We start from the raw sequence: 14,961 nt of genomic DNA on the forward strand, positions 1-14,961 counted from the left end.
CAGTGCACGAGGGTTCCTGTTGCTCCGCATCCTCGCCATACTTGGGGTTGTCAGTGTTCTGGGTTTCGGCCATTCTAATAGGTGTTGTTTTAATTTGCATTTACCTGAAGACTTATGATGTGGAGCATCTCTTCATACGTTTATTTGCTGTCTGCATATCTTCTTTGGTGAGGTGTCTAAGGTCTTTGGCCCATTTTTTAACCAGTTTGTTTTCTTATTGTTGAGTTTTAAGAGTCCTTGTCTACTTTGGATAACAGTCTGCTATGGTCTGAATGTTTGTGTCCCCCTAAAATTCATATGTTGAAATCCTAACCTTCAGAGGTGGTGGTGTTAGGAGGCGGGACCTTTGGGGGGTGCTCAGGTCACGAGGGTGGATCCTCACGAATGAGATTAGTGTCCTTATGACAGAGGCCCAGAGAGCTCCCTAGCCCCTTCCACCACCTGAGGACACAGTGGGGAGTCAGTGACCTGGAAGAGGGCCCTCATCTGACCACGCTGGCACTCTGATCTCAGGCTTCCAGCCTCCAGAACTGTGAGCAATAAATTTCTGCTGTTTATAAGTCACCTAGTCTGTGGTATTTCATTATAGCAGCCCAAATGGACAGAGAGAAAGACCTTTATCAGATGTGTTTTTTGCAAATATTTTCTCCCAGTTTCTGCCTGGTCTTCTTATTCTCTTGACAACGTTTTTCCAAAAGAGTGGAAGTTTTAAATTTTGATGAAGTCCAGCTTATCAATTATTTCTTTCATGGATGTGCCTTTGGTGTTGTATCTAAGAAGTCATTGCCATACCCAAGGGCATCTAGGTTTTCTCCTGTTATCTTTCAGGAGTTTTATAGTTTTTTGTTTTACATTTAGGTCTGCGATCCATCCTGAGTTAATTTTTGTGAAACGTGTACGGTCTGTGTCTAGATTCACTGTTTTGCGTGTGCATGTCCAGTTGTTCCAGCACCATTTGTGAAGAGACTGTCTTTGTTCCATCGTATTGCCTGTGCTCCTATGTCAAAGATCAGCCAACTACAGTCACGTGTCACTTAACAACACGGATACATTCTGAGGAATGCGTCATTGGGCGACTTCGTTGTTGTTCAAACATCAGGAGTGTGTACTTACACACACCTAGATGGTGTAGCCTCCTACACACCCAGGCTCTATGGTACTAATCATGTGGAACCACTGTCGTATATGTGGTCCATCATTGACTAAAATGTCATGCTGTCCATGACTGTATATTTATGTGGGTCTATTTCTGGGCTCTCTGTTCTGCTGATTATTATTTTAAGCCACCAAGTTTTGGGGTAACTTGCTACACAGCAGTAGATAATAGTGAGACTAACTGTTCACTCTACTCACACCCTCACACCTCCTTCCTGAGAGCACCTCCCAAGTCAGCTCCTGCCCCCAAGCCCTCGTTTCAGCTCTGCTCTCAGGGGAAACCCAAACCAAGGCGGGCTGGATGGTGAGAACTTGGGGACCACCTAATGCCCGTCACATCCAATACAGCAGTGAACACGGCGGAGCTGGAAGCACATCCATCAGCTTGGAGAGGTCCCCAAAGCCTAACGTGAAATGGAAAAAAGCAAGCTGCACAAAGACAAATCCAGTGGGAAGCTCTTGATACCGTGTTTACAAGCATACCAAGCGAGATGGGGCAGCGTTTACAGACACACACACACACACACACACACACACACACACACACGGGAGCAAAGCACCAGAGCACTAGTGATGATAACAAGACGCCAGCGGCAGAGGGGGCCCTGCCGGGCACAGACGGGCACAGAGGGGCCGCCACTGTGTTTAATTTCTCTATGAAAATTTGAAGCAAATACGAAGATAGAGCTTGCTGGTGAGTACACAGGTGTTTATCACATTATTTTCTATTCTTGGCTGCAGGTTTGTTGTATTTAATAATAAAAAAAGATGAGTGACCAACACACAAGGGGTCTGGGGTCTGACAGCACCTCAGGCTCTGGTTCTGGGCAGAGATAGACCTGACCTCATTCCTGCCCTGTGTTCAGACCACGAGACCTCACGTACCTTAAAATGTCCCGTGTCCCTTCAGCCAGAGGGAATGGGTTTCCGCCACGAACCCCCTTGCTAAGCTCAGAGCAGTAGCCAGGAGGGCCCGGGGCCTTTGAGTCTCTCCCCAGCAATGCTCCTAAGGTCTCTGACCAAGAAACAGGAGCGGGGACAGGAGGCTTAACCACACATATGCAGGATCACCGCAGAGTTCACGGCCCCTCCCGCTGGCACTCGCTATTCTCGTGGCCGCCGAGGCCATTCGTTATAAGAGCGCCCCTAAGTAGGCCACAGTGATTGTCCCCCTTTCAGGGTAATAATGATAATAAGAAGAAGAATCGTGCGGCCGCAGGTCGGTGTTAGCGCTCTGCTGTTCTCCGAACTGCTTGGACATTTGTCAGGCAACTAACTCCGGTTGGTATGAGGCCTTCAGGGAGGCGGAGGGGGCGTTCCACTTACTCATTTTCCAGAAGGAGCAGAGGTTCAGAGAGGACAAGTGAACCCCCTACCCTGCCCCAAGTCACACTGGACTTCTGTGGGGGAGACAGGGAGGGAACCCAGTGCGCCTCAGATGGAGGTCTCCCTTGCCCCCCACCCTCTCACACCCCACTCAGTGGAGTGTGAGGTGGGCTTTAGATAGGGGACAAGGTCTGCTCAGCCACTGCGTGGACTGATACTGTTCCTCTCTGCTCAGGCTCTGGTATCAGCACCACCTATCTACCCCCTTCCTTCAGGCAATGTCTCCTTTGCCACTCCATGTCGTTCTGGGGAGGCTGCTAGGTGCAGTTCACAGCCTCTCCTGCTGCAGAGGTGAGCAGCCATCAAAATAGGAACATAGGACACATTTTCCAAAAAGCACATTACAGATTTTTTTAATAAAAAAATTTATAACTTTTATACAAAAGTTATAAATCTAGGCTGCAATTAGAAGCAGAAAAAAATCGGAGTGTCACAGTAGACCACAAGATAAATTCAAGCCAGCAGGATATTGCTGCCTTTAAGAAAAACAAGCAAGCAGGGCGCAAGTTGGGAACATAATGTTTGGGGACAGACAAAGCTATTCTTTTTTTTTTGGTGAGGAAGATTAGCCCTGAGCTGACACCTGTTGCCAATCCTCCTCTTTTTGCTGAGGAAGACTGGCCCTGGGCTAACATCCGTGCCCATCTTCCTCCACTTTATATGTGGGATGCCGCCACAGCATGGCTTGATAAGCAGTGCATAGGTCCATGCCCAGGGTCCAAACCTGTGAACTCCAGGCCGCCAAAGTGGAGCACACGCACTTAACCACTATGCCACCAGGCTGGCCCCAAAGCTGTTCTTATGACATGCCCCACAGCTTCAGGAGGGGAGGACTCATCGTGAAGAGCAATGAAGATGCCGGAGCATCTGTGGCGAGGAGCTGGAGGAACTGTGAAGAGGTCAAAGGCTTGTGACCAGGAGCAGAGGGAGCCAGAGCGTCAGACACCCTCAGGGACTCGCACAAGCCTGAGAGCGCCGCCTCTGTGCACCCAGGTCCGGCCCTGACGCCCCTCACCTCTAGCACATTCCCCTTAAATTAGAATCAGACCTGCAGATGTCTGCCCACCTGCCCTGGGGGGCTGATACAGTGTCTTATCTCCCATTATTTACGTTTTTTTTGGATGGGAAAATGGAGACCCAGAAAGATACACAAGCTTGCCCCCAGGTCACACAGCTGGCTAGGGGACTCCTTGGCACTTGACCCCAGGCAGTCTGATGCTGGAGCCTGCGTCCCTCACCATTGCTCTATCCTGCCCTCCTGACTCACCCTTTCTGCTCTGCCCACCAGTCTCCAGGTCCTCAGTCTGGGGGCTCTAGATCACAGGGTTGACAGCAGCTGACTGGTCTCCCTGCTCGCACCCCTGCCCCTGTCCCCACAGCCTGCTCTCACTCCAGGAGCCAGAGGGGTCCTGGTAAGAGTGGGGTCATCCCTCCTCTGCACAAAGCCCTCCCGGGGCTCCATCCTCTCTCTGTGAGGCCAGAGTCCTTGCACTGGCTGTAAGGGCCGAGGCACCCTGGCCCCCGTTTTCCCTCTGACCTGTTGCCTGCCTGTTCTTGCTCGCTTCGCCACAGCCACAGCACTCACGGTCCTGCCTCAGGGCTTTTGCATTGGCTGTTCCCTCATCTGTGATGCTTTTCCATCAGACATCCACAGAGCTTGCCCCCTTGCCTCCTTCAGCCTTTGTTTCAATGTCACCTCAGCGAGCTTTCCCTGACTGCCTTGCTGGGGAGAGATGCAGGAACATCCTCTAGGGCAGGAAGAGAGGCAGCCAGCATAGGGACCGCCATTGCGAGCTGTGTGCTCATCCTCCCACCACGTGTGCACAGTCTGGGCATCCCTCGAGGGCCCTTGGCCCCTTGAAAGTCACCCGGAAGGAGCTCCTCACCCCTCACAGGAGACTGTGAACTCCACAGCACCCAGAGGTGGGAACAAAGCATTTCTTTACCTTTCCGGTGAAATCGAGCCTGGAGGGGCTTCCAGGGCCCTTCGCCCTCCAGTTTTCCTTGCCTCCCTGTCTCCTGACTCACCCTTGGGTTTCTCCACCCTCCACAGGACCCAGAGTTCCTAAGCTCCTCGCTCCAGCCTGTCGCCAGGAGAGGGCTTTGTGAAGCTTGCAATTTCCAGAGTGCGGGGTCCACGAAGCAGATGAACCGTGTTGCTGAACCTCCTGGCTTGGTTCCTGCACGTGATTACGCTCGTGGGATCTGTCTCGTTGTCAGATTTAACCACAGACACCCCCCGCCCAGGAGCGAGGGGAAGGAAAGCCAGGCCCATGTGTGCGCCTGTGAGCTCGAGGGGGCGAATATCTGCAGGTGGGAGGGAAGATCACAAACTAGTGTGGGAGGACAGAGGGCTGCCGTCGTACCAGGGGAGGCAGCGAGGGGCACATCGCCGGTGCCGGGCATGCCCAGGGCTGGGGGCTGCCTTTAGCCCACAAGATGCCCTTGTGTGACGTAGAAAACGTGCCCCCTGAAGGTGGATGAAGTGCCCCCTGAAGGTCCCAAGGGTGGAGGGCTGGGATGGCAGAGTGTGGGCTGGATTTCAACCACCACTGCTCCTTGGCAGGATGCCCTTGGGCAGGGCACAACCTGCATAGCTGTACATGGCAGCCCTGGGGGAGGTGGGGCTCATGGAGAAACATAGACCGAGATCAGCTCTGGTGTGAATGTGGCAGATGGGGGACCTGGAGGCAGGAAGAGGCTGGGGAGCATCTTGGAAAGGGCTGGAGAGGCGGGGGCTGGTTCATGGCGGTGGTCGCATGTGCCTGGCAAGGCCACAGATCAGCACCCCAGCACCTGGGCAGGGTCCACACACTCATGCCCAGGGGGCCGCCACGGCTCTGGGAGCCTCGGGTCTGCACGCCGAGCTGGGACTGGACACAGCGGAGGAGACCAAAGACAGGAGAGCGCCCTGCCCTCTCCTGACAGAGGAAATATGCAGCACACGGAACAGGTTTGGGAACCATCGTGGGCCCCAACAAACGTGGGGTACCCTGTGACCCAGCAATCCCGCTCCTGGGCATCTCTCCAAAAGATCTGAGAATAAGCATCAGACAAAACCTTGCACACGAATGTTCACAGCAGCATTACTCACAATCGCCAAAAGATGGAAACAACCCAAGTGTCCGTCAACAGATGCACAGATAAGCCAAATGGTGGTAAATCCATACAACGGACTCCTTCAGCCACAGAAAAACAACGGGGACCGACACACGCTACCAAGGGACGAACCTTGAAGACGGTACACTGAGTGAAAGAAGCCAGGCACAGAAGAACGAACACTGCCCGATTCTGCTCACAGGCAACGTCAGAGGAGGGCAATCCAGAACCAGGCAGAGGCGGTGGTTGCCCAACATGTGAATGTACTAAATGCCACTGAATTATACACTTTAAAATAGTTAATTTTATGTGGTGAGAATTTTAACTCAATTAAAAAAAATGATCCAGAAAGCAAATGCCTGGTGACTACAGCAGTCTCCAGAGCTAGTTACAGACCAGGGCAGGGGTGACGTCCAAACTATTTACCGCTGGCCCCATGGGAGCACTGGCTGAGCCAGTCCTCCCCTGGCAGCTTGTGGGGAGGCCTAGGGGTCCTAGAAGGGCCGTGAGGCTCGGGTTGGGGCTCGGGGAATGAATGTCTAAGTATGAACATATTCCAGTCTTTTCTGCCTGCTGAGCGTCAGCCCTTGATAAGGCTACGTGTGCCAGTCAAGGCGGGCTCCGGAGGGACTCTGGGGGCGAGCGAGGCTGAGGGGCAGCGGGTTCTGCAGGTCAGAACAGCAAGCAAGGTGCAGTAGACAGACGGTGAGCTGTGGGTCCAGCCAGGCCCGGGAGCAAGTCTCAGTCTTCCCCCTGCTTGCCAAGTGGACCAGTCCTACAGGCTTCCTCAACTTCCATTTCCTCGGCAGCCAAAGGCAGCCAATGCTTTCCATCCGGCAGGAGGGTGACGCCAGAAACCCATGAAGAGCCTGGGCCCCAGGGCAGGTGTCTGGCTGGTCTGCCTGCCTTTGATTATTTATCAGAAGCAGCCAGAAGGCGCCCGAGTGCCCAGAATAGCAACAGCCATCCAAACAGTTTTTAAAAATATGTCCGGGAAAAATCAACTTCCCTGTGTCCACACTCAGCCTCAGGTGTATTCCCGGGGAAACGAAGGGGTCTGGAGTGTGTTTGCCGCCGGCCCGTCACCCTGCGGTGCTGAGCGGCTGGCGAGTGCCTCCCGCACACCCCCATCAGTCCGCCAGCCGCAGACGCACTTCCTGCCCTTGCTCTCTGCTCCCAGGGCAATGTGGCAGCTGCTGCCTTTCAACTAATGTTGCAGACTCAAAATGGGGGTTGGGGGAAGGAGGCGGGTGGGCCGAGGAGCAAAACAAGCCTGGCAAGTTGGCAGCTGGATGAAGCCACCTGCTCCAGCGGGGCAGTGCGATGAAAGGACTCCCAGAGCCGGGAGCGAGCGCTCCCCCCGTCCCACCTCACCCCGTCCGCCTCCGGTCCACGCTCTGCCCCCACCCCTGCCCCCCGGGGCTGGCCTGCACAGACCCCAGCGTGCTCTGGTTGCCCACGGGCTTTGCCCAGCAGGAGGAGTGAGGGCGATGCACGGAGGTTGGGGTGCTTCTCCGCCCTCTCCCTGCCAGGCTGAGCGGCTGCTCTCTGCCGCAGGCAGCCTCCCCTCCCCCAGCTGCAGCTCCTCTGGCTTCCAGGATCTGCCCCTCTTCTTGCCCTTCAGGCCTGGGGGTAGGGACACTGTTGCCAGCTGGGCCTGTCCCTGTCGGTTGTCCCTGAGGATGTTCGCTGCGCAGCCCTCGTGAACTCGCCTGTTCCTGTTAGTCTGTGAATTCTGTTTGCTTCCGGGATGCCGACTACGCCTGAACGAGTGTCGGGGGGGCAGGACTGGCTACCTAAGAAGAGAGGCTACCTCCAGGCCCCATTGCCAGGGTCAGCTGGGGAGCGCCGAGCCAGCCCGTCATCGGGTACACAGTCGTTCAGGAGGGTGACAATGACTGTAACCTAGACAACAATGTGGGCCAGGGCCGACATCTGTTGGGGACCTGCAGGGCCATCTGGCATGTCAGGTACTTGGGCTTCATTTTCTCAACTGCGTATTCCCGTTTTCTAGATGGAGAGACCGAGAAGCTGTGGAACCTGCCCACGGTCTGAAGGGGAGGCAGTGTCGGAGCGGGGCCTGGACCTCTATCTCCATCTCCTGATGCCAAACACCTCTTGTCGTCGCCCCAGCTGCCCCTGAGGCAGCCCGGAGTCAGGGGCAGTGAGGCAGGGGGGCTGGCGTGGGCATCGCACGAGCTCTGTCGGGCACGACCGCGAGCAGCATGGCGAGTTCTCTCCCTCACCTCTGCTGTGTCCCCAGCCAGAACCCGGGGCAGGGAGAGCCCTAGTGGGGCTGTTACGAGGGTGAATTGAGACAACCATGCAGAGCTGAGCGTCTGCGCTCATTTCCACCCACCTCCCCACCGCCCTGCGCCTCCCGCCTGTTCTGAGGATCAACGAGGAGGTCGACAGGAAGGGGCTCCGGGACTCAGCTGCCAACATGCATGAGAGGTGTCGGAAAGACTGTGTCCAAGTCACCAACTGGGAGAGGGCGGGAAAGTACGCCCCCCACCGGAAGGCCTTCTGCTTTCGGCTGGGTTGTGCCTTCTACCTGCAGGCACCTCGGAGACCATGGTGGCGGCAGAGTCGGGGACTTGTTATGTTGCGGACATTTCTCCCAAACGTGGGGGGAGGGGCGAATTAGGAACCAGGAGTTCTGGGTTCTGGAAAGACAAGACAAGGCGATGCAGGGGAAGGATGGGGGGCCGGGTCTACTTCAAGGGTGGCCCCAAGAAGCACTACTGGGCTCCTGCGGACACTAGACATTTCCGTCTGGCCTTCCCCTTGACCTAGTTTCATTTCTCCATGAGGGATGCTCCACCAAGTGCAAACTGCCCTAAACCAATGTCACTTCTGACAAGTCAGACAGGAACAAGAGCTCGGGGGGCCGTCCCCACGGGGGTGGCGGGTGGGAGAGCACCCTGGCTCACAGCCCACTTCCCGGGGATCTAGGGCAACCCTGTCTCCTCTCTGGGCTGCTTCCCGTCCCGTGCAGGGGAGCTACTGGATGGAGACGGGATGGTCTGCACCTTTCGCCCCTAGAACTGTCTCTTCAAACAGAATCTCACAGGAGCTCAGTGTAAAGAGCGAAGGGGAAGCAGAGAGGCCCACCGCAGGCAGAGACGGGTGTGGGGAGCCACCGGCCTCCTCCCCGCGCACCCGGGGCCCGTGGACTCGGCGAGCCCCCGCAGAGGTGGCTTTCCTGAGGCCTGGTGCTGTTTCCCGGTGACGTCACTCCAGACGGTGTCATGGGAGGTTTTGTGTCCAGTTGGCTCAGAGCTAAGCCCCCCACGTTTGTCTGACCGTTGGCGTCCCTGGGGACACGCTGTGCCGAGGCAGGGCTGGAGGGAGGATTACAGGGCTTGGACGCTGCTGCCAAGCACATCTTGGGGAAGAAGAGAGAAAAAGTAAAACAAACAGCCACTTCTGCTCCTGCTCCCCTGGTGCAGATGTCTTTCCTGAAGCAGCCATCACAGGTTCCCACGGAAAAGCCCTGAGGGTGAGGGGGTGTGAGGGGGATGCACTCACCTGTCCCTGGGGAGAAAATGCCCTCCCTGCCCCGCCCCCACCCCAGATTTCTGTGGGCAGGTAGGGAAGTAACCAACTGGGCCTCGGATCTCCTGCTCCCCTGGGAATTGGGAGGGCCTTGAGTATAGAGGAAATTGCAAGGAAGTTAATCAACTTGGACACATTGTTATGACAAAAGCATGAAGGACACTGGAAATCAGCTCCACCCCCTACTTCCTGTGTGATTTGGGGCAATAGCCCTTCAACTTGCCAAGACTTGGTTTCCTCATCTGTAAAATGGGCACGTTTTATCTGACTCACAGGGGTAGGGTTCCCTCGAGGGTTGAATGGTTGATATCTATTAGTCTCCAAGCACGGGATCTTGCACGTGGAGGAATGTCCAGACATCTCCTTTCTCCCTCCTGGAGGTGACATCACAAGTGAGGGGCTAAGTGAGCCTCGGTTTCCTCATCTGTACATGGGGATGCATGCTTCGTGACCACCAAGGCCCCCTGAAGGCTAACATGACCCCAACATGAGTGCATCAGAGTTTCTGGTGCCAAGTAGCCCCCAGTCATTAATGAAGCATCGAGCATATTAGGACTAAGAAGGGGTGTCAGGCCTCAAGTCTGGCTGGGAGGTCCAGAATGGTCCAGGACATGCCCACAGTCAGAACCGAGACTAGAACCCAGGGCTCCTGCTCTCTGCTCTGGATCCTTCCCTTGCGTCACCTTGTCTTATCTTTCCAGAGTCCAGATCTCTTGGTTCCTCCTTTGCATCTCATCCCTCACATTCTGGAGAAACACCCAGAACATAACAAACACTCCCAGTTCTGCTGCCTCTGCTGTCCTCGCCCTGCCGATTAAAGGGATAACCCAGCCACACCCATGTTCGCTCACACATTCAGCAAACATTAGTTGACACAAGGATATACTGCAGACATTGACCAGCAGGGCGCTCAGGGGACTCAGAAACATGTGAGGACCTCATAGGAGGTGCAGTAGAGGAAGCGGTTGCTGTCCCCCCACCCCGGTATCCCTCCATCTACCTGAGGGCACCTGCTGCTCCAGGACCCAGCATGTGCTCAGCTGCCCGCACGTGGTGCTGGTATCTTCCAAAGTGGCCGAATGACACCTCCCACATGACATGATCTCCTCACAAGGTGTTTTTAACACTCCTTCCACAAAGAGGCGAGGTCTGTGTTCCCTCCCATGAATCTGGGTGCACTGTGACACGGGCAGAAGTGATGTGACTTCCAAGGCTAGGTCATGACGCAGTTCTGTCTGGCTCTCCTATTGGAACCTGCTGCCATGCTGTGTGGAAGCTCAAGCCATATAGAGAGGCCACAAGTAGGTGTTCTGGCTGACAGCCCCAGCTGACGTCTCAGCCAACAGCTGGCACCACCACAGGCATGTGAGGGAGGAAGGCTTCAAGACGTCCCCAGCCCCAGCCTCCCTCTGGCTGTAACCACAGGAGAGACCTCGAGCAGAACTGCCCTGCTGAGCCCAGCCAACCACTAGAGACATGAGAGACAACAACAAAACGACTCTTGCCGCTTTACGTCATTACATTTGGGATGGTTTGTTTGTGGCAACAGATAACCAGAACCCAAGACAAGAGCCTGGGTCTCTTCCTTTTTCCAACAACCCCCCCACCGCAGGGGCACCTCTGAAGCTCAGCATTAGGAATTAGGAGTTGGTGAATCAATGTCCCAGCCTCCCCACTGTCCACAGGCACAGTTCTCAGAGTCTCCCCAGCAGGACCGAACCCCGGTTGCTCACAGCTCTTGCCCATTCATTAACATACCTGTTATTGGCTTACCTCACTTCCCCATTCCCTCCTTGGATCATCTTTCTTTCAAATAAACTACTCGCAACCAGGGCCTTGTTATAGGCTCTGCTTTTGGTGGAACCTAAACTAAGACACATGGTAAAGGAGGTCCCATAAACATCAGGGGAGGATGTATAATTCAATATAAGATGTTGGGAAAATTGACTTTCTTTGTGAGCAAATAGTTATTGAGTGCTAATCACTGGGAGTAAAATAAAGAATAAGACAATCTCTACCCTCAAGTTACACACAGTCTGGAGTTTTGTCCAAAGCAGAAAATACCTTCTCTTCACCTTATTATCTGTGGCTGCACACACACATAAATACACACACACACACACACATACAGAGTAAGCATACTCATAAAACCTCTTATTGTGGGTACCAGAGTCTGCAGAGGTATATAAACCTGGTTCAAATTCTGGTACCATACATCTTTAACTAGTAAGGAGATTGCATCAGTAATCAAAAATCTCCTAACAAGGAAAAGCCCCAGACCAAGTGGCTTCACTGATGAATTTTGTCAAACATTTAAAGAAGACCAATCTTTCTCAAACTCTTCCAAAAAACTGAAGAGGAGCGAATAATTCCTAACTCATTCTCAGGGGCCAGCATTACCCTGATACCAAGGCCAGACAAAGACATTACAAGAAAAGAAAGCTACAGACCAATATCCCCAGTGAACATTGATGCAGAAATCCTCAACAAAATACTAGCAAACCGAATTCAGCAGCATACTAAAAGCATTATACATCACGACCAAATAGGATTTATTCCTGGAATGCAAGGATGGTTCAACATATGAAAATCAATGTAACATACAACATTAATAGAATGAGGGGAAAAACCACATGCTCATCTCAATTGATGCAGAAAAAGCATTTGAAAATTCAACACCAATGGACAGAGTTCTGGTCAATGAGACCCAAGTGGAAACATGCTAAGGATTTCTGGGAAAGATTTTCCTTCCTAAAAGAGGTTCTGCCCCTGCCTTCTTCTTCATCTTCCTCTCTGGAACAGGCATGTGAGGCCAGAGGTGGGACAGGCATCTTGTATACAACATGTCTGACCTTAGTGGATGATCAGTGTGGCAGGCTGCATCATGCCCCCTCTCCCCAAAGATGTCCATGTCCCAATCTCCAGAACCTGGGAGTATGTTACCTTACATGACAAAGGAGGCTTTGCAGATGTGATTAAGTTAAGGATCTTGAGATGGGGAAAGCAGCCTGAATTATCCAGGTGGGCTCAACGTAATCACAAAAGCCCTTATAAGAGGGAGGCAGAGGGTCAGAGAGAGAGAAGATGTGAGGACGGAAGCAGAGGTCTGAGAGACAGATCTGAAGATGCCACGCTGCTGGCTCTGAAAATAGAGGAAGGGGCCGCGAGCCAATGCAGGCGGCTTCTAGAAGCTGGAAAAGGCAAGGAAACAGATTCTCCCCTAGAGCCTCCAGAAGGAATGCAGACCTGCTTACCCAGTTTGGACTTCTGACCTCCAGAATGTAAGAGAATAAATGTTTGTTGTCTTAAACCACTAAGTTTCTGGTAACTGGTTACAGCACCAGTGGGAAAAGAATGTGATCAGTAAACGTCTGTTTTCTCCTCTCCTCCATCCCTCTGATTAGCCTTTCCTCTGTTGCTGGATTGATTGTTTCCACCCCACAGTGTTAGCTGGATAGCCCTGAGGTATCCTCTGCTTTAATAATCCCCCTTCCAGGTGCAGGCGCCATAGGTCAGGTTGTGCCCCATGACCTGGCCCCTGCTCACCACTGACTGGGCTGGGGATGAACTCTGGCCCAGGATGGGCTGGCCAGATTTTGTCTCTGGGGAGTGTCGACTTGGGCCCAGCAGGGCCACTGGGGCATCATCGCTGTGGCTCTGTCATCCTGGGCGCCGTGGGCAGCATGTGGAGAGAGGGATGATGAGGGTCGAGAAGAGGCAGAGAGGTGAGGGGCCGCATGAGACAAGGGAGTCAGAGACACAGCAAGACACAGGGAGAAACAGACTGGGAGGGAACAGAAGAGGGACTGGAAGATATACAGGGCATCAGAGAAGGAAACAGAGAGGGCAGGGAGGACAGAGACACAGAGAAATACACTGAAAGACAGAGGGATAAACAGAGAGAGAGAGAGGACACAGGGAGACCAAGAGAGAGGCTCTGAGATACACAGAGACCAAAGAAATGGAAGAGAACAGAGAGAGACCAGAAGAGACACACAGAGACAGAGATACACAGACAACCGGGAGAAGTAGGGGAGAAAGAAAAAGAGACACACAGAGAAACAGAGAGACACAGAGATGCAGAGAGAGATACAGGGAGACCCACAGAGCGAGACACCAAGAGAAACACCACACAGACAGTCACATACACACACACACTCATACACACACACACACTCTCACACACACACTCACACACCTCACACACTCATACAGTGACTGTCCTAGTTCCTGGTTCCAGGCTCTGGGAGCTGCAGTGCACTTGTACCCTCAGCTTTGATCGCTTCCCCTTTGGGCCCGAGGAGTCTGGAGTGGGCTTCTGTTTCTTGCAACCCAAGCATCCTGAGTGAGAAAAGTCCCTCTTCCAACACCCACGGCAGCTCCTCGTGGCCAGTTTTGAGCCTGGTCTCCTTCGCCCACACATTTCTCTTGCCCAGGCATCTGGGAATGTTTTTTTCATTAAAAAATTTTTTTTTAATTTTGAAATAATTTTAGATTTACAGAAGAGTTGCAAAGATAGTACAGAGAGTTTGCGTATTCACTTCATCCGGTTTTGCCTAACGTTTACATCTTCTAGAAGAGCAGGACAATTCTCAAAACTAAGAAATCAACATTGCTAAAATACTTTTGACTAAACTACAGACTTTTTTGGATTTCACCAGTTTTTCCACTAATGTAGGAGTCAGCAAACTCTCTCTGTAAAGGACTAGATAGTAAATATTTTCAGCTTTGCGAGACATATGGTCTTTGCTGCCATCACTCAACTCTTCTATTGTAGCCCCAAAGCAGCCACAGACGATACGTAGATGGATAGGCTTGGCTGTGTACCAATAAAACTTTATTTACGAGAGCAGGCAGAGGGCCAAATTTGGCCCACAGACTGTAGTGTGCTCACCCCTGTACCAGTGTTCTTTTTCTCTTCCAGATCTGACATTGCCTTTGGTTGTCACGTATCCTTGGTCTCTTCCAATCTGTAATAGTTCCTCAGTCTTTCCTTGTCTTGTCTTTTTTTTTTTTTTGACCTTGACATTTCTGAAGAGTACTGGTCAGATATTTTGTGAAATGTTGCTCCATTTGGGTCTGTCTGACGTTTTCTTATGATTTTATTGAGGTTATGCATTATTGGGAAAGTTATCACAGACGTGATGATGTGTCCTCGGTGCGTGATGTCAGGAGGTAGGTGACGTCAGTGTGTCCCATTGCTGGGGACGTTAACCTTGACCACTTGGCTAAAGCGCTGTCTGCCCACTTTAGTGTATTGTTCTTCATTGTAAAGTTATTATTTTTCCCTTTGTAATTAATAAATTAATATTTTGAGGGAAATACTTTGTGACTGTGCAAATCCAGTTCCTCCTTAAGCGTTCTCCCACTAATGTTAGCATCCGTGAGTGGATCTTGCCTGCAGCAGTTATTGCTGTGGTGTTCTCCTGGGGACAGGCTGTCTCCCTCAGTCCTTCTCCATTTGTTCAGTGGAACTCTTTCGTAAGGAAGAGTTGTCCCTTCTTCCCTGTTTGTTTATGCAATCGTTTATTTACATCATTGTGGACTTGGATATTTATCTTATTTGATGAGTTAAAATCCAGTACTGTTGTTTATCTTGATTTGTTGCTCAAATCTCAAGGCCATTGCGGCTTAGAAACTGTTAGTTGGTGCCTGCTTGCATGAAGGTCCATCAGGCAAATTGATACCGGCCCTGATAGTTCCCCCAGCAGCCTCACAAAGCCAAACGCAGGCTGGTGGGAAAGTGCTGCAGCAAGGCCGCAG

The sequence above is a fragment of the Diceros bicornis genome, chromosome 18 (genome assembly GCF_020826845.1).
Source record: "Diceros bicornis minor isolate mBicDic1 chromosome 18, mDicBic1.mat.cur, whole genome shotgun sequence".
Taxonomy (NCBI): Eukaryota; Metazoa; Chordata; class Mammalia; order Perissodactyla; family Rhinocerotidae; genus Diceros; species Diceros bicornis.